General features: G+C 42.7%; 1 pseudogene; it reads right to left on the bottom strand.

Annotated features, from left to right (window-relative positions):
* Positions 1-15,149, bottom strand: part of LOC149314894 (casein kinase I pseudogene) — an 81,343-nt pseudogene extending 66,194 nt beyond the window's left edge.
* Between the last annotated feature and the right edge of the window lie 3,251 nt (positions 15,150-18,400).

Here is an 18,400-nt window from a genome sequence, read left to right on the forward strand (position 1 = left end):
ACAGGTTTGATTAACATGTTCTCTTTAGGAATATCTAGGTCCTCCAGTGCAACTCTATGGTCAACTTTAACTAAACATTGCACTGAAAGACCTAGAGATTCCAAGAGATGACACTCTACTAGGCCTTTGTAACTCTTCCAGTGCAGTTCTATGGTCAGTATCTATTGGACGTTGACCACAGAGTTGCGCTGGAGGACCTAGAGATTCCCAGAGAGGTGTCCTCTCAATTAAAAACATGGTGTTTTTGTTATTTGCGGGTTTTCCATATTCGCGGGGGTCTTGTGCTCCTAACCCTAGCGAATATGGAGGGACAAGTGTATATGCTCATTCTGATGGTGTTTGACTCCAAATCCCAGTTGTCACCATATGGAATGCTGAGAGCTGCAATCCAATAACATCTGAGAACTGCATGATTCCCACTCTTGAGCCTTGGGTGGTTACTTTACCCTGTCTAATGGTAGGGACAAGCCTGAAAACAGAAAGATACAGGATGAAACCATTTGAAACCTACATCATGGCGATAATGTGAGAAGAGCCTTTCAGTCTGTTTAGCTTTATTTGTTCATATTTAACAACCTTCAGAGCATTCTCAGAATTACTTATTAAAAAATATGAGGTGTTATATCACCCATTGTTCTTTCAGCTCTATGAAGCCTGAAAAGTTGGTGGTGTCACACTCAACCTGTATACTAAAACTAATAAATACACAGTGCCTTTTGATAAGAGTGCAACATATTTTATAAAACCATTAGCTACACATTACTACTTTAACTCAGTACTCTAAGGCAGTGCTAAGCAAAGTGGTGGTCTGTGGACCAGTTTTAGTCCACAAGCTAGGTCTTTGGAAAATTTTCAGGAAAGAAATAGCTGTGGTCAGTGGGGACAAATATGATGCTGGCACACTGGGAGAAAATAAAATTGCCAGTCCATCACATCAGATAGCATGAGATGCACTAGTCTAAAGTAAGTTAAACTTTGCTAATGGGATGGAAGGAAGAATGTGAAGTAGTCTGGAAATATGTTGCTCTAGTAAGCTCCTGCTTAGATTAGCACAGTGGTATAAACAAAAGATTGCATTCTTCTATGTATACTAACCCAAATCCTGAAATCCTTTTCAGAGACCCAGCTTCAAGTGTCCCTTCCAAGCTTCCAGGAACAGAGTCTTTTCAGTGGTAGTACCCCAAATCTGGAACATTGCTCTTTGAGAAACTTTCATTTATGGTATTCTAATGTGAAATGAAACAATGTTTTCTCCCAGACATTTTAAAAAAAGTGTCCAGAATGATTCTTTATGGGACCTGCAGTGGCATCACTAGGGTTGGTGTTACATAGTGTGGTAACTTATGGTGTCACTCCCCCCCCCCCCATTGATATTTTCCTATACCACACCATACAGAATCCTTAGGAATGTTTGTTTGTACTAATCAGTATGTAATTAGTATGTAGGGAGACTTTTTAGCACCTTTGAGACTAAGTTGTCAGGATGAGCTTTCATAGGCTTTACTTTCTCAGATGCATCTTTCTTTCAGTTAGTGTCAAAGGTGGTACAAGATCCCTTTACATACTGATTTTATAGACTAACATGACTATATCTTTGAATTTGACCACTGTTTATACTAATGTTGTTCATAAATTGTAAATCCCATATATCAATGAATGTAATAGTAATAGTTGTGACATAAACAACTAGCACAACTAAAATTATTTTTAAATTACAATATCATACACACAACCTAAATGTATTTACATATACATAGTTTCGTGTGCTTACAGTGAAAATTTGGTAAAATGTGATTTTTTTTTTTAAAAAAACCTTTTAAAATATATATTTTAATTTTTTATTTGAAATTTTAATCTAACCCTCCCCCCCCCCCCCGAGCTTCTCCTTTCTCCTCTCAATGCGCCTCAACCCACTCACCCCATCTCTTCAGTGTTTTAATGGGGCACTTCAGATGGTTGAATCAGTAGGAATTATTGGGCTTCACCAAAAAACTGACTACCATTTTATTGTCTTGCTGTGGATTTATGGACAAGTGGGGTATTTGCATAAAGCATGTTTTCCACATTATGGTGGAGGTGGATGATTCGAAGGATCATTCCGAATTCCAGCAGATGTAGAATATGAATAAACTAGGATAAAGAAGATGACCCTGAAAATTTGTTGGTGTGATAGTTGTAGGAAGATACTTCTTTAATAGATTTGTCAGAACATTCACAAAATTTTAGATCCTTGAGGATCATCTGTTTTAACATACATGCATAAATGTGTGTAAGAATGACAGAGTGGCTTGAGAGTAAAGTATTGCTGGATTGGAAATAAAGTAGATTTAAAGTAGAGTCATTACAAAAATAAAAGCAGATTTCAACTATTTGACTCCATGACTTTATATTCCAACTGAGAATTACATAATTTTTGTGATTTCTAGGTCAGAGTGATCTCCCAACAGCAACTTCACAGATTCCCCTCCTTCCCTGAAAAACAGTATGAAACACACAGTAGGAAAAAATAAAATATAATGACATCACAGATTCCAAGGAAGGTATTGCATGATTCATTTCTCTCCTGGTATGCAACTGCTACTATAAAAGGTTTACACAATCAGGCCGGATTGTTCTAATCTATACATCTGGTATGCTGAAATACTGTTACAATATGAAAGGTTCCTTGTTCCCATCTCACTGAGCCCCTTTTACTGTGTTATATCATCCATTTGTTGTTGGAATAATTGCCCTGATCTTCAAGCAGAATAGGATGCAAATAAATGGAACAGAAAAGCGGCAATGGAGTGCAAAGCTGTGTGGGTACATCATTTGGCTGGAGATGTAGCTTTATGAAAATCAATTACATCCCTCTGAGCCAAAACTGAGAGTACACAGGTAGTGTTGAAAGGGGAAAAAAGAAATAGTTTCATAAATAGACCAAATTTACAAAATCTGATAAAAGAGAAAATTTATCCATATAAGTCCATTGTGACGTAAATAATTTCCTAAAGTAGTAATACTCATGTATGTATTTCATTCCTGTGTTAATAATAAGGTATTGTTGGATCTTGCAAAACAAAAGGTTTACTACTGGCTTAATTTGTCCATACAACTCTGAACACACTTGATCTCACCCAATTTCTGAAACTAAGGGGATCTACAGACCACACTAAGGGGGAGCAAGATGCTGCCCCTTTCCTGGTCAGATTGGGGCCGCAGCAACCTCACTCTGCAGTCCTGATCTGACCTTTCAAGGGTGCAAAAAGGAGCTGTAAAAAGCGGAGCAGCTCTATGGTGCCCCTTTGATGCTGCATCATCTGAATGCAGTGCTGGAGGCACACCATGATGCTGCATGCGATATGGAGTGGTCCATAGCATCAGGGCATTCTGGGGGCAGAGTCAGGTGTATGTCGTCAGGATGCTGTGCCCTGATTCTGTCCCTAGGAAAGCCTTTCAGGCTGGTCTGTAAACACCCTAAGTAAGATCAGGCCTGGTTAGTATGTGAGTAAGAGATAAGGTCTCCCAAAGTTCTCTCAGAGATCCAAAAAGTAGGTCTAAGAAAGAATTTTGCTTGAAAGTCCAAAGAATCACTGCTGCCAGTTAGAGCTGCCAGTAGTGGGCTAAGTGGACCAATGATCTGACTCAGAGTAAGGCTGATTCCCATCTTCCTTTGATGGTTTAAATCTGCATTTTCAACACTGCTATTACTTTCATAAAAACCACGCAACCTGAACCATCCTCTTTGTCTGCTACCAGACATATGTGTATTCTAAGAGGAGAGAGAAATGGTGGTGGAAGTGGACCGAACCTTGGGGGAAGATGTTCATACAGCCTAATTCTAATATTGCTTAAGCAATTTCATTCTCATCAGATCCAGCCGGCATTGTTTCTTAGCATGCACAGGATTGCAATTTTGGTCTCAGTGACAGGAATATTTACACAATAGTTGTTGTTGCTGTATGCCTTGAAGTTGTTTCTGACCTACGGTGATTCTAAGGCAAACCTATAGTTGTTAACAAGGCCACTTTAACTCACAGCGACCTTGTGAATGAGATATCTCCAAGACCCCCTGTCTTCCACTGTTCTGCTTAGGTACTGTAAATTCAGGCCTGTGACCTACTTGACCGAGTCCATTCATCTGGTGTGTGGTCTTCCGGGCTTTCTATTACCTTCTGCCTTTACCAGCATTATTGTCTTTTCTAATGAGTCATACCTTTTTATGTTGTGGCCAAAGCACGGCTGCCTCCATTATCTTGGTTTCCAGGGAGATTTATTATTATTTATTGTTATTACATTTTATTTAGAAAACACTGTAAACAAATCAGGCTTGATATGTTCAAGGGCCTATTTGTTTGTCTTTTTGGCCATCCACGGTATCATCAGCACTCCTCTCCAGCACCACATCTCAAATGAATTGATTTTCCTCTTGCTCAGTTTCTTCACTGTCCAGCTCTCACATCCATACATTGTGATGGGGAATACAACAGCTTGGACAATTCTAATTTTAGTGCTCAGCTGTATATCTTTACTCTTTAAGATCTTGTCTACTGCTTCCATAGCTGTTCTTGTCAGTTCTAGTCTTCTTCTGATTTCTTGACTGCAGTCTCCATTCTGATCAGTGTTTGATCCAAGGTATGGGAACTCTTTATTTTAATTTTCTCATTGTCTGGGTTGAATTTATGTACTGTATATACTCATGTATAAATCTATAAATTTTATTCAAAACATTGACCCCAAAAACCTAGGTTGACTTATTCATGGGTCAATGCAAATACTATACTTTAATTCTTATCAAAAAGGGAACCATTCCCTGATGAAAGGCAAGAGTGCAATCTGTCCTGGAAGCACTGAACTCCATCTACTCTTTTTTCCATCCAGCCTTTAGTGTGAACCAAAATAGTTATACCTGCCATAATTTTGTAGGTTCTTTGGCATTGTTTTCCTTTGCTTCATCATTTAGATCCTTTGTTGCATGTCCCTAAGTGTTACCCTTGACTTATCCAAGGGTCATAAATCCATAATGTTGTCCTCAAAACCTTCCCCCGACTTATACATGAAGTCAACTTATAGTCGAGTATATACGATACATACGATAGATAGTCATTATTTTGTTTGTTTTATGTATCCTGGGGTTTTCATGGCAAGATTTGTTCAGAGGAGTTTGCCATTACCTTCCTCTGAGGCTGAGAGGATGTGATTTGTCTATTCCATAGCAATAGACTGGTCAAATTTGATAACAAGGTCATCTGGCACAATCAAACCAATGATCAGCCATATCTGAAATTATCCATTATCTTCCTGTTTGAACTTGTCTAAGCTCAAAAACTCAGTTCTCTTGAGCAATGCAGTTCATCTCACCACTCTCACAGGCCAATTTGGTGGGAACGTCAGAGAGAGTCTTCTGGGTGGTAGACCCTAGCTCTGGAGCTCTTCCTAGGGAAGCTACCATGACTCCCTTTTTGCTGCGATTTTCTTGCAAGGTCTTTACCTTGCAAGACCTTTTTTATTCTGTCAAAGCTTTGGGAATGTGACTCTTTCACTTTTGTTTCACACAGGACTTTTTTTTTGAGGTGTGTGTGTGCAGTATACCACTTATTCCCAGTATTTTTATTTTATTTGTTTAATTTACATTCCACTTTTTCTCCCAACAAGGCATCCAAGGCAGCTTAGAGCAAGATTAAAACAAGATGCATCTAAAAACGTGATGATTAAAAAAAATTCAAAAAAGGACATATTAGCTATTATGTTAAAAATTCAGATGTTGTTAATGGTTTAGATGCTCAGTTGACCTTCCATGGATAGGCTCAATCCATTTTTGGAAGGCACAGAGGATGGGAAATGTAGCAATATCAGGGAGTATGCAGCTTGATGGGGGCAATTAGCTTACAGTTGTAAACTGCTTAGAGCAGTGGTTCCCAACCTTCCTAATGCCACGACCCTTTAATACAGTTCCTCATGTTGTGGTTACCCAAACCCATGAAGTTATTTTTGTTGCTACTTCATAACTGTAATTAAATAGGTGTTTTCCAATGGTCTTAGGTGACCCTCATAAAATGGTCATTCGACCCCCAAAGGGGTCTCGACCCACAGGTTGGGAACCACTGGCTTAGAGACTGCTTAGTGTGATATGAAGCAGTAGATAAATGAAGCTGCTATTGCTATCTAGACAATTCCAACAGAGCTACCAGTATTACATCCATGCTGGCCCCAGTCCTTAGAAGATATTCATTTGAGGGCAAAGGAAGAAGTGGAATTGACAGATATTGTGGCATGTTGTTACTGATATAGCACAGGTGTAAGTTGCATTATGCATATGGAGTATTATTTTTTTGGACAATTAATAAAGGTCATAGCCAGGTGATGGCAGCATAAGCAGAATTGTGCATGTGGGACTGCTGCACATGTGGTAGCATAGAAAGTATACAGAATAACATGTGAATATACATTGCCCCTATGTGTTGTTTCTACACGTGGCATGTTGCAGTTACATGACAGGTTGTCAACCATGTGCACTGATCATTAACCAGATATGTTTCACTCACTGTGTTGGTGTTCAGTATAAAGGATTTGTGTAATATAACTCTGCTAGTGGATATTTATGCTGTGCTGAAGCAATATACGATCTAAGCCTTGTGTCCTTTCCTTCTGCCAGAAAGAGTATCCTGTAAAAGAGAAAAAAGGATCCAAATTGCTAAAGAGCACAATGACAGATTATAATAATAATAATAAGTTTTATTTATAAACCGCTATTCCGTGTTGATCATAGCGGTATACAGGTAAAAATTGCAATATCAAATACAAAATACAGGATAAAAATTGCAATACATAAAAAAACTTCAATAAAAACATTTCAAAATACAGATTAAAACCATACATCAAATCCAGGCCAGCTAAATGTGCTCGATAATGCTGTACATATAGGGGGGAGTCATATATCATCAAGCAGCATCGGGGAAGGCTTGCCGAAACAGGAAGGTCTTAAGTCTCTTTTTAAAGAGATCCAGGGAGGTGGCAAAGCGGAGTTCCTCAGGAAGGGTGTTCCAGATCCCAGGGGCCGAGATAGAAAAGGCCCTTTGTGGGGTTGATACATATCTCGTTATTGGGATCCTCAACAGATTCTTCCCAGACGACCTGAGTGTGTGGGGCGGACTATATGGGGAGAGGCAGTCCTCCAAGTACCCTGGGCCCAAGCCATTTAGGGCTTTATAGGTTATAACCAACACCTTGTATTGTGCCCGGAAGCGAACAGGCAGCCAATGGAGATCATGCAGAATCGGTGTTATATGGTCGGCCCTGGGACATCTAGTGACCAACCTAGCTGCCATATTCATAGAATCATAGAATCATAGAGTTGGAAGAGACCACTAGGGCCATCCAGTCCAACCCCCTGCCATGCAGGAAATCCAAATCAAAGCATCCCTGACAGATGGCCATCCAGCCTCTGTTTAAAGACCTCCAAGGAAGGAGACTCTATCACCCTCCGAGGGAGTGCATTCCATTGTCGAACAGCCCTTACTATCAGGAAGTTCCTCCTAATGTTCAGGTGGAATCTCTTTTCCTGTAGCTTGCATCCATTGTTCCGGGTCCTGTTCTCTGGAGCAGCAGAAAACAAGCTTGCTCCCTCTTCAATATGACATCCCTTCAAATATTTAAATAGGGCTATCATATCACCTCTTAACCTTCTTTTCTCCAGGCTAAACATCCCCAGCTCCCTAAGTCGTTCCTCATAGGGCATGGTTTCCAGACCCTTCACCATTTTTGTCGCCCTCCTTTGGACACGCTCCAGTTTCTCAATGTCCTTTCTGAATTGTGGCACCCAGAACTGGACACAATATTCTAGGTGGGGCCTGACCAGAGCAGAATACAGTGGCACTATTACTTCTCTTGATCTAGACACTATACTTCTATTGATGCAGCCTAAAATAGCATTGGCCTTTTTAGCTGCCGCATCACACTGTTCACTCATGTTCAACTTGTGTTCTACTTGGACTCCTAGATCCCTTTCACACGTAGTTTCATTCAGCCAGGTGTCACCCATCCTATATCTGTGCATTTTATTTTTCCGCCCTAAGTGCAATACCTTACATTTCTCTGTGTTGAATTTCATTTTGTTAGCTTTGGCCCAGCTTTCTAGTCTATTCAGGTCATTTTGAATCTTGATCCTGTCCTCTGGGGTATTAGCTATTCCCCCTAATTTGGTGTCATCTGCAAATTTGATAAGTATGCTCCCAATTCTGTCATCCAGGTCATTGATAAAGATGTTGAATAGCACTGGGCCCAGGACAGAGCCCTGTGGGACCCCACTGGTCACTTCTCTCCAGGATGAAAAGGAGCCATTGTTGAGCACCCTTTGGGTTCGGCTGGTCAACCAATTACAGATCCATGTAACAGTTCCTTTGTCTAGCCCACATTTTACTAGCTTGTTTGCAAGTATGTCATGGGAAACCTTGTCAAAGGCCTTAGTGAAATCAAGATATACTATATCCACAGCATTCCCTTCATCTACCAAGCTGGTAATTTTATCAAAGAAAGAGATTAGGTTTGTCTGGCATGACTTGTTTCTCTGAAACCCATGTTGACTTTTTGTGATTATGGCATTGCCTTCTAGATGTTCACAGACTCTCTGTTTAATGATCTGCTCCAGAATCTTTCCTGGTATTGATGTCAGACTAACTGGACGATAATTGTTGGGATCCTCTTTTTTCCCCTTTTTGAAGATGGGGACAACGTTTGCCCTCCGCCAGTCTGCTGGGATCTCTCCTGTTTTGCAGGAGTTTTCAAAGATTATTGCCAATGGCTCCGATATTATATTTGCCAGTTCTTTTAATACCCTTGGATGTAGCTCATCTGGTCCTGGAGACTTAAATTCATTTAGGTTAAACAGGTATTCCTGTACTATCTCTTTACTTTTTCTGTGCTGAAATTCCCCTATTCTGTCCTCTGTTCCATTTTCCTCAGGTTGAGCACCCTTTTCCTTTTCTGAGAAGACTGAGGCAAAGAAGGTGTTGAGTAATTCTGCCTTTTCTCTGTCTTCTGTTAGCATTTTGCCATCTTCTCCACGCAGTGGCCCTACCGTTTCCTTCTTCTTCCTTTTGCTGCGGACATATCCAAAAAAGCCCTTTTTGTTGTCTTTAACCTCTCTAGCAAGCCTGAGTTCATTCTGCGCTTTAGCTTTTCTCACTTTACCCCTGCACATGCCTGCTATTTCTTTGAATTCCCTTTTTGTGATTTCCCCCTTTTTCCATTTCTTATACATGTTCCGTTTCAAACTTAGCTTGCTTGAAAGTTCCTTAGTCATCCATCCTGGTTTCTTGAGACACCTCCCATTTTTCTTTCTCACTGGAACTGTTTGAAATTGTGCCTTCAGTATCTTCCTTTTGAGAAACTCCCATCTGTCCTGAACTCCTTTATCTTTTAGTATTTCTGACCATGGAATCGCCCTCAATACTTCTCTAAGTTTACTGAAATCCGCTCTCCTAAAGTCTAGGATGCGTGTCTGACTCTGCCTGGCTTCTCCTTTCCACTGTATTACAAACTCCAGGAGAACATGGTCACTTCCACCTAATGATCCCACCACGTGCACCCCATTAACCAAGTCATCCTTGTTGGTTAGGATCAGATCTAAAATAGCTGACCCCCTTGTTTCCTCTTCCACCTTTTGGACCATGAAATTGTCTTCCAGGCAAGTGAGGAATTTGCTAGGCCTTGAGGATTTTGCTGAGTTTGACTTCCAGCAAATATCAGGATAGTTGAAGTCGCCCATCACTACTACATCTCTCTTTTCTGACTGTGTGGTCATCTGTTCTAGAAAGATATCATCCAATTCCTCAGTCTGACTTGGGGGTCTGTAGTAGACTCCCACCGTAACATCCTTGTCGTTTCCCTCCCCTTTGATTCTTATCCAGATGCTCTCCACCTGGCTTCCATGACTGATGTCCTGGATCTCTTCACTGGTGTAAATATCTCTGACATATAGTGCTATTCCTCCTCCTTTCTTGTTTGGCCTATTTCTCTTAAAAAGGTTATACCCCTCTATTTCCACATTCCAATCATGAGACTCATCCCACCAGGTTTCAGTGATGCCTATTATATCATATTTGCTTTGTTGTACCAGGAGTTCAAGTTCATCCTGCTTATTTCCCATGCTCTGTGCATTAGTGTAGAGACATCGCAGACCATGGTTCCCTTTTACTTGCTGCCTGTGCAAGTTTTTTTGCCTCCCACTGTTGGGTCCTTGCACTGTTTGCCTTGTTTCCTCTATGTCAGTTTGACTATTTTCGCCATCCCTTTCGCCTTCCTTAATATTGTCTCCCTTCCCCTCGGAACTCAGTTTAAAGCTCTCCTGATCAAGTTCTTGAGACTGTTGGCAAAAACATTTCTTCCAACTGGCGTGAGATGCAACCCGTCCGTTGCAAGAAGTCCCTCCTCATGGAACCGCAACCCATGATCGAAGAATCCAAATCCTTCTCGGCGGCACCATCTGCGAAGCCAGTTGTTCACATCTACTATTTTCCTCTCCCTTCCTGGACCATGCCCTTCAACTGGCAGAAGAGACGAGATGACAACCTGTACATCCATTCCTTTCAGCTTCCTACCAAGCGCCTCGTAATCCCTTTTGATGTTCTGAAAGCTGTGTCTTGCAGTATCATTAGTTCCCACGTGGACCAAAAGGAAGGGGTATTTGTCAGTAGGCTTGACCAGTCTTGTCAGCCTTTCTGTCACATCACGGATCTTTGCCCCTGGAAGACAACACACCTCTCGAGACATCTTGTCAGGCCTACAAATCACTGCTTCTGTACCCCTCAGCAAGGAGTCCCCCACAACGACCACACGCCTCCTCCGAGGCTTAGCAGCGACTGTTCCCTCGGGTGGGACTCTCAGGCTCCCCTGCTCTGTCCCTGAAGTCTGTCCATGCTGCTCTTCTTCATCCTCCTTGATAAGGGAAAGAGCTTCGAATCGATTCTCTAGCTGCAAGCTCCCCGAACAATTCCTTCTTGGTTTACTTCTCTTTGTGACATTCCTCCAGCTGTCTGCCTCCTCTGTTTGGCAAGTGACCTCTTCCACCCGAGCATCTTCCTCTGCGTGGTACTCATCCAAGATGGTTAGTTCTATTGTGTCCAGGAAATCCTCTTGTTCCCTAATATGCTGAAGTGTAGCTACTCTGGACTCCAGCTGCTGCACTTTCTCCTCCAAGAGTGTTACCAACTTGCACTTGGTGCATGTGAAGTTCTCCACTTCTGTAGGCAAGAAGAGAAACATCCCACAAGAGTTGCAGGTGACTGCAGCAGATCCCTCGTTGTCCATAGTGCAAAGTCTTTAGTAATGAATATAACAGTCAATCTACTGGGAATACTTCTTTAAAGGAATGTACTGGCTGCTATCTTACCCTTAAAGGGAAGGTTCTGTTTCAATATCTGATTCTAACCTGATGCCACTTGAGCAGAGTTGTTGAGTTAAAGAAAACTAAAATTCGCGCGCCGTTAGGCTCTGGAAGGTGGTATATAAAGCTAGTCTGCTAGCTCCGCCCCCTTGTGACTCACAGATGTGACTCACAGAAGCTCCGCCCCTTCAGCAACAAGCACACGGTCTCAAATGGCTGCCAAGCAGCTCCTCTCCTTCTCCTCTCTCTGGCTGGACTGTTCTGGAAGGCTCTGGAAGGTGGTATATAAAGCTAGTCTGCTAGCTCCGCCCCCTTGTGACTCACAGATGTGACTCACAGAAGCTCCGCCCCTTCAGCAACGAGCACACGGTCTCAAGCACATGGTCTCAAAATGGCTGCCAAGCAGCTCCTCTCCTTCTCCTCTCTCTGGCCGGACTGTTCTGGAAGGCTCTGGAAGGTGGTATATAAAGCTAGTCTGCTAGCTCCGCCCCCTTGTGACTCACAGATGTGACTCACAGAAGCTCCGCCCCTTCAGCAACGAGCACACGGTCTCAAGCACACGGTCTCAAAATGGCTGCCAAGCAGCTCCTCTCCTTCTCCTCTCTCTGGCCGGACTGCACTAGCTGAAGCTTCCGGGTTTGGTACAAGGGTTGCCCCATGTAGAGCGCATTACAGAAATCCAACCGAGAGGTTACCAGAGCATGTACCACTGTTTCAAGGTCCTCCCGGCCTAGGTAGGGTCACAGCTGGCGTATCAGCCGAAGCTGGTAACAGGTGCTTCTGACTGTCGCATCCACCTGATAAGTCAGCTGGGGTGACGAGTCCAAAAGCACCCCCAAACTGCGAACTGAGTCCTTCAGGGGGAGTGTGACCCCATTGAGGACAGATGGACAAATTTCACCACCCAGACCGGGCGAGCCTATCTCTAGTACTTCCGTTTTCTCTGGATTCAAGCTGAGCTGTTTTTCCTCATCCAGCCCATTACCGACTCCAAGCAGGCATTTAGAGGAGAGATGCCATCCCTAGTTACTGCATCAGTCTGGGACACAGAGAAGCATATTTGGGTGTCATCAGCATATTGATAACACCGCGCCCCGTGTCTCCGGATGATCTCTCCCAGCGGTTTCATATAAATGTTAAATAGCATGGGGGACAGAATAGCTCCTTGAGGGACACCAGATGTAAGCGCCCTCTTATCGGTGCAGTGCCCCCGATACCTAACTCCCTCAGGCGTTTCAGAAGGATACCATGGTCAATGGTATCAAAAGCCGCTGAGATGTCCAAAAGCACTAACAGGGACACGCTTCCCCTGTCCATGCCCAGACGGAGATCATCAACTAAGGCGACCATGGCAGTCTCAACTCCATAGCCCGCCCGGAAGCCAGTTTGAAATGGGTCTAGAAAATCTGTTTCTTCCAAGATCCCTTGAAGCTGGAAAGCAACCGCTCTCTTGATCACCTTCCCTAAAAAAGGCAGCAGCGAAACAGGCTGGTAATTATTCCGAATCAGGGGGTCCAGGGAGGGCTTTTTTAGCAGAGGTTTTACTACTGCTGATTTTAAGCTCAATGGAAAACGCCCCTCCCTGAAGGATGAATTAATTATATGGCGTAACATAGAGGTTACCGCCATTCCCCCCTGGGCCGCCAGCCATGAAGGACAGGGATCGAGAGAGCATGTTGTCTTCCTAACATTATAGGATTATAGGATTGTCCTTTCCTCTGCAGAAGTAGCAGTGGCAAATAAAGGGAGAAAGTTCTCAAAATTCAATGTTCTTCTAATTCCTTCTGGGTTTCTATTGCTATGATTATGACAAGCTCATCAGTTGTGTCAAAATGAAATGCAGTGGGTTGAAGGAGCTGATTATAAGGTATCTGAGCATTAACCATCAGGAAATGGCAAACATCCTAATAGACATGAGAGTACATGATTGATTTGTACAAATAGGCTGTGCATGTGTTAAAATAAAAGGCCAAGTTATCTTATCTTGTAGTTTGTGCTAGTTGCTTGATTGGCTATCATCCTATACTTACAAGTATGTTTATGTTCCTTCATAACCCCCCCTTCCGAGAGACTGTGGTCAGCGATTAACTCTTGGACCTTTGGTATGCAATGCCTGTGCCATTCCTCTGAGTGATGACTCTACGTTGACTCTTAGGTTTGGGGCTAAACCAGGGATGTTTCTGTGCACTCTTGTGGCTGTATTGCTTTTTTTTTTTTTTTTTAGGACTAAAGGACTGCATTCTGAGCTACCTGCTTCTCCTTTCAGTTCATCTTTCTAAGCAACAACCCCTCAGGCTTTGGCTTTGTGGAGGCTAGAATGTCACTAGATGCTGCATTTTGTGTTTCATTTTCATTGTCCTTACCTACTGAGCTGCCAGGCAGCTCACACAGCTTCTGTTCTTCCTTGTGCACCTTTCAATATGCTGGTTCTCCACACAGAGAATAACAATACTAATGAGTTTTGTGCAGTGTTCTAAAAATTGTCTGTACCGAGGCATTGTTCCACAGGAAAATCCAACCCTCTCCCCTGGGATGCCTCCAGATTCTCAGTGCAGGCCTATTTGTAACGTTACGTGCTGACTGGAAAGTGCTGTGGTCTCTTGATGATGACCTGGTTATACTAGCACGATGACCATTTATACATGAATGAAAAAAGGACAGAAGAGGATATAAATATACATATATTGTGATTTGAATGTACTGATGCATATTTAGAAATTATTATGTTTTAAAAATACCAATGCAATACATCTCACCATGCTAGGGAAGATTGTGACAAGGTGGCCCATGTGTGTACTTAGTATATTGTTTACGTGTCATTGGTGAGAAACTTCATAGCCTCTATTCTCCTTTCTTGTAGTTCTTTGTGGTTCTGTTAGACTTCAGCTGAACAGCTCATTACAATACACCTTCAAACTGAGGGCAGTCCTCCATAAAGTTAAATACATGGCCAGTCTATGCCTGAGTGAGTTGAGGAGTATATATGTACTTTCTTGGATAACAGGATTGAACTGTTGGGCTGTTACCGTGTGCTTGTTAGTGCCATCTGTTCAGGCTTAATGTGTGCACATTGCTGGTGTGCAGTGTCATGATTAATTGGTGGTACCTGGGTTACCAGATGTTGTCGAAGTGTTGCAACCTTATCTTTGGTTTTTGTAGCTATTGTGCTCTGCTACTGACCAGGGATCGATCATATCGGATCATATCTGTGTTTTGATGTAAACTGCTTTGATCACCAGAAAAGCGGTATACAAATAAAGGTTTATTATTAAGCTCTATTATAACTAGAATTCTGACACTGGTGTTGATAGAAACTGAAGTGACATTTGGATTTGTTCGTTCAAAATGTCAAATTTTACTTTGAAATCTGAGCAGTGGGTGTAAAATTAATTACTACTATACCTCAGATAATGAAGTAAATGCAATCCTGAGTAATACTTCTTTAATAGAAAATTTGATGCCAGAGGCAGAAGTAACATGGAAAGAATAAGGCCAGCTTATTATAACAAAAAAGGGAAGAGCTGTTCATGTTTCAGCACACAACAAAGTTTATCACACGGGCCCTAAAATGGGCCTATTGCGTTACAAAACGTGGGCACGCACAGAACGGGATGGGGCTAAGAACTGTATTTTACTGCACGAGGGAACGCTGCTGCTGCCGCCGGGTGTTCCAATCCCTTCGTTCCAGAGGGCGCAATTTCTGAGAATGCTTTAGAACAGTTCTCAGAAATTGTGCCCTCTGGAACGGAGGGAGGATGCGATTGGAAAGTCCGGCGGCAGCGGCCATGTTCCCTCATGCAGTAAAATACAGTTCTTAGCCCCATCCCGTTCCGTGTGCACCTGTGTGCCACACGTTTTGTAATGCAACGGGCCTGTTTTAGGGCCTGTGCGATAAATTTCAGTTACTCAAAACTAACAATATATACATGTGAAATGAGAAAAGGAGGGCAGGTTAGCCTTGCATGAGAAAAGAAAAACATTTGGAACCTTCTAGAGATCACTTGATGGTTTCTTCCAAAATGCATCCAACAATGATCTTTTCTTTCAGTAGCCTCCACTTTTCTTATGATTTCCATTGTGCTAGCAAAACTATACAGCTATTCTTTTTTTTAAAATGCTGGTTGAAGCATTTCTTTTCGCAATGCTTGATATGGTATTCTGGAGGCAGCTGCTGGTTACTTCTTGATGGACAAAACATACATGGCTACAGCAGAACAGAATCCTGCTCTTTCCCAGTCAGGCTTTGTTTATTTTGTTGTTTGCTGTACTGTGGACATGCTGCTGCAACCCAGCAATGAAAGTCTGTGTTTCTCTAGCCCTCCTTCACCATCTTCCTAGTATCAATATTGATTTTAAAAAACCTTCCAAGTAGGTAGAGGATGATGAAGAAAGAGAGTCTGGGTGAGTGTAAAAAGCCTTAATTGTCAGAGACTTTATTAGCTAAGGTATTCCTGCAATTAATTCTAACGATGCTCACATTTCTTTAATAGGTATCCAAAACAAAAATGAGGAATAAGGATATTTTCAGGGAAACGAGATGCTGTTCAGTTAATCTCCATGCAGTTTGCAAAGAGGTATTACAGTGGGCCCTCGGTATACGCGGGGATCCGTTCCGGACCCCCCCGCGTATACCAAATTCCGCATATGCTCAAATCCCTATTGTCCCCAATGGCGGCCCTTCTACGGAGTCACCCGGCCCTTCTACGGAGGCGGCAGCGAAGAAGTGGAGCCGCTGCCCGGCCTTGGCCTCACCGCTGCCTCTTGTCCCTTTTGTGGAGGCAGCGGCAGCAGCTTCGAAGAGGCCAAAGCCTTCCCTGCAGCCCGGCCTCACCACTGCCTCCGCGGGAAGGCCGGGCGGCGCTGGAGGCCAAAGGGCCTCCAGACAGCCACCCGGCCCTTTTGTGGAGAAGGCAGCCATGAGGAGGCTGAAGCCTGGTCTCCAGGCCGGCCTCCTCGCAGATGCAGCGTCCGCAGAAGGGCCGGGTGGCTGCCTAGAGGCCCTTTGGCCTCCAGCGCCGCCCGGCCTTCCTGCGGAGGCCGAGGGCCATGCCTCCTCGCTGCCCTCTCCACAAAGGTGGCGGCGGCGGCGGCGATGAAAAAGGTAAGCGGGGAAAGGGAGGGAGGGAAGGAGGGAGGCAGGAAGGGAGGGAAGGAAAGGGGAGGGTAAGCTAGGGACTTTTGTCCCCAATGGCGGCGCGCGTGCACGCGCGCCGCCATTGGGGACAACTTCCGGGTTTGCCTTCCGCGGATGCTCAAATCCGCGGAAGGCAAATCCACGTATAAGAAGGCCGACTGTACAAAGGCCCCATACAGACAGGCCAAAATAAAGCTGCTTTAGGTCACTTTGGACGTATGCTGTTTAAATGATGCATGCATCCGAAGAGGCCGGAAGCCATGCCAAAGGCACGATCCAGTTCTAAGGACTGGAGTGCAGCTTTGATGCAACTTCCGCACCTTTAGGACACATGCATCATTTAAACAGCATACCTCCAAAGTGACTTGAAGCAGCTTTATTTTGGCCTGTCTGTATGGGGCCAAAGTGTTCAATGCTTACAGTATGTGTACATTCCTGTCGTAATGCAGTCTCAAAAGCTGACTTTCAGCCTTAGAATGAAACATCAGTTCATCTTTTAATCCAATTTAAAGATGTTTATTATGTACATACAGTAACTTCAATTTCTTAATATCTCATAAATTCTAAATACTGCCCTTTGAGTGAATGCAATGCATGGTATGATTTAATCCACAATGTGTATAGCAAATTGTGGTGTTTTTGTCTTCATGTATCTTTTCTAATGTTAAACTTACTGGTGCTTCATATTGTTTGCATTCATCTTTTCTGAAGTCAATTTTTCACGACTTCTGCCAAGATATTTTGCACCTTTCCCTTTAAAGAACATAAATCTATTGTAGCCCTAAAATAAAGCAGAAATCTACCTTCTCTCTCCATTTACTATACTCTTGAATGTTCCCAAGGCATTTGGAACTGCAATATATTGGCACTGTCCAATTATTTTACAAAAAGCCATCATAGAAATAATCTCCAACCTCTCCCCTCAGCATTGCCCCAAACAGATCAATACATTTCAAAACAGAATGGTGTGAGTGCAATGGGAGAAGGTGTGGCGACAGCAACACCAAATTTCCTTTTTGCTGGTATCTGCTTCCCACAAGCCCCTATTGTGTTCACATGGCAAATACAACCTCCTACCAAACACTTCCCATAGCTTCTTACTGATTGATTCAACAACCAATAAAAGGGTTGTTTGCTGAATTATTCTCTCTTCTGAGATTATCTGATCTATACAAATTATATTTCATCTAGCACAGCTACTTGTTTGCCTCCAAATTATTGCAAGTGTCTACAAATGGCTTTCATGAAACTGAGGCAAGAAAAGTATGAGTCTGCTGGAATATAATGATTTTTATTTTATTTTATTTATATCCTCTTCCCAAAATGGGATCCAAGGCATCTTATGAAAGATGTTAAAACAAAATACAGTTAAAACAATGCATAATACAAAGTTAAAGAACAATTAAATAAACAGTTATATTAAAACATTAATTTACAATCATTTTAAAAGCAGTTAAGACACAATAATGATAATTAAAAATACAGTATGCAGACGGATCTTGTAGCATCTTTGAGACTAATGGAAAGAAAGAAGCTGGTAGCATTATTTTTTGTAGACATGAGTCTGCTTCCTCAGATGCATGGAGTGGAGTGTCCAGGGACAGACCTATATAATCAGGCTATGAGTCTGCTTCCTCAGATGCATGGAGTGGAGTGTCCAGGGACAGACCTATATAATCAGGCTATGTGTGAGAACAGCAATATAAATGCAAAAACCTAGGCAACATCATAAAACTGAATTTGTCACCTCATCACCATACCCACAAGTTTTGCATTTCTATTCTATTGACATACGGGACTTTGGATCTATGTGCTTCCATCCCGAAAATGGTTAAAGTGTTGGCATCCCAGAAAAGCAAGCAAATTCGCTAATGCTTATCACACACAGAGCACAACAAGGGGTT

Source organism: Sceloporus occidentalis, unplaced genomic scaffold, assembly GCF_023333645.1.
Source record: "Sceloporus occidentalis isolate IW3139 unplaced genomic scaffold, rSceOcc1.0.p SCAF_4, whole genome shotgun sequence".
Taxonomy (NCBI): domain Eukaryota; kingdom Metazoa; phylum Chordata; class Lepidosauria; order Squamata; family Phrynosomatidae; genus Sceloporus; species Sceloporus occidentalis.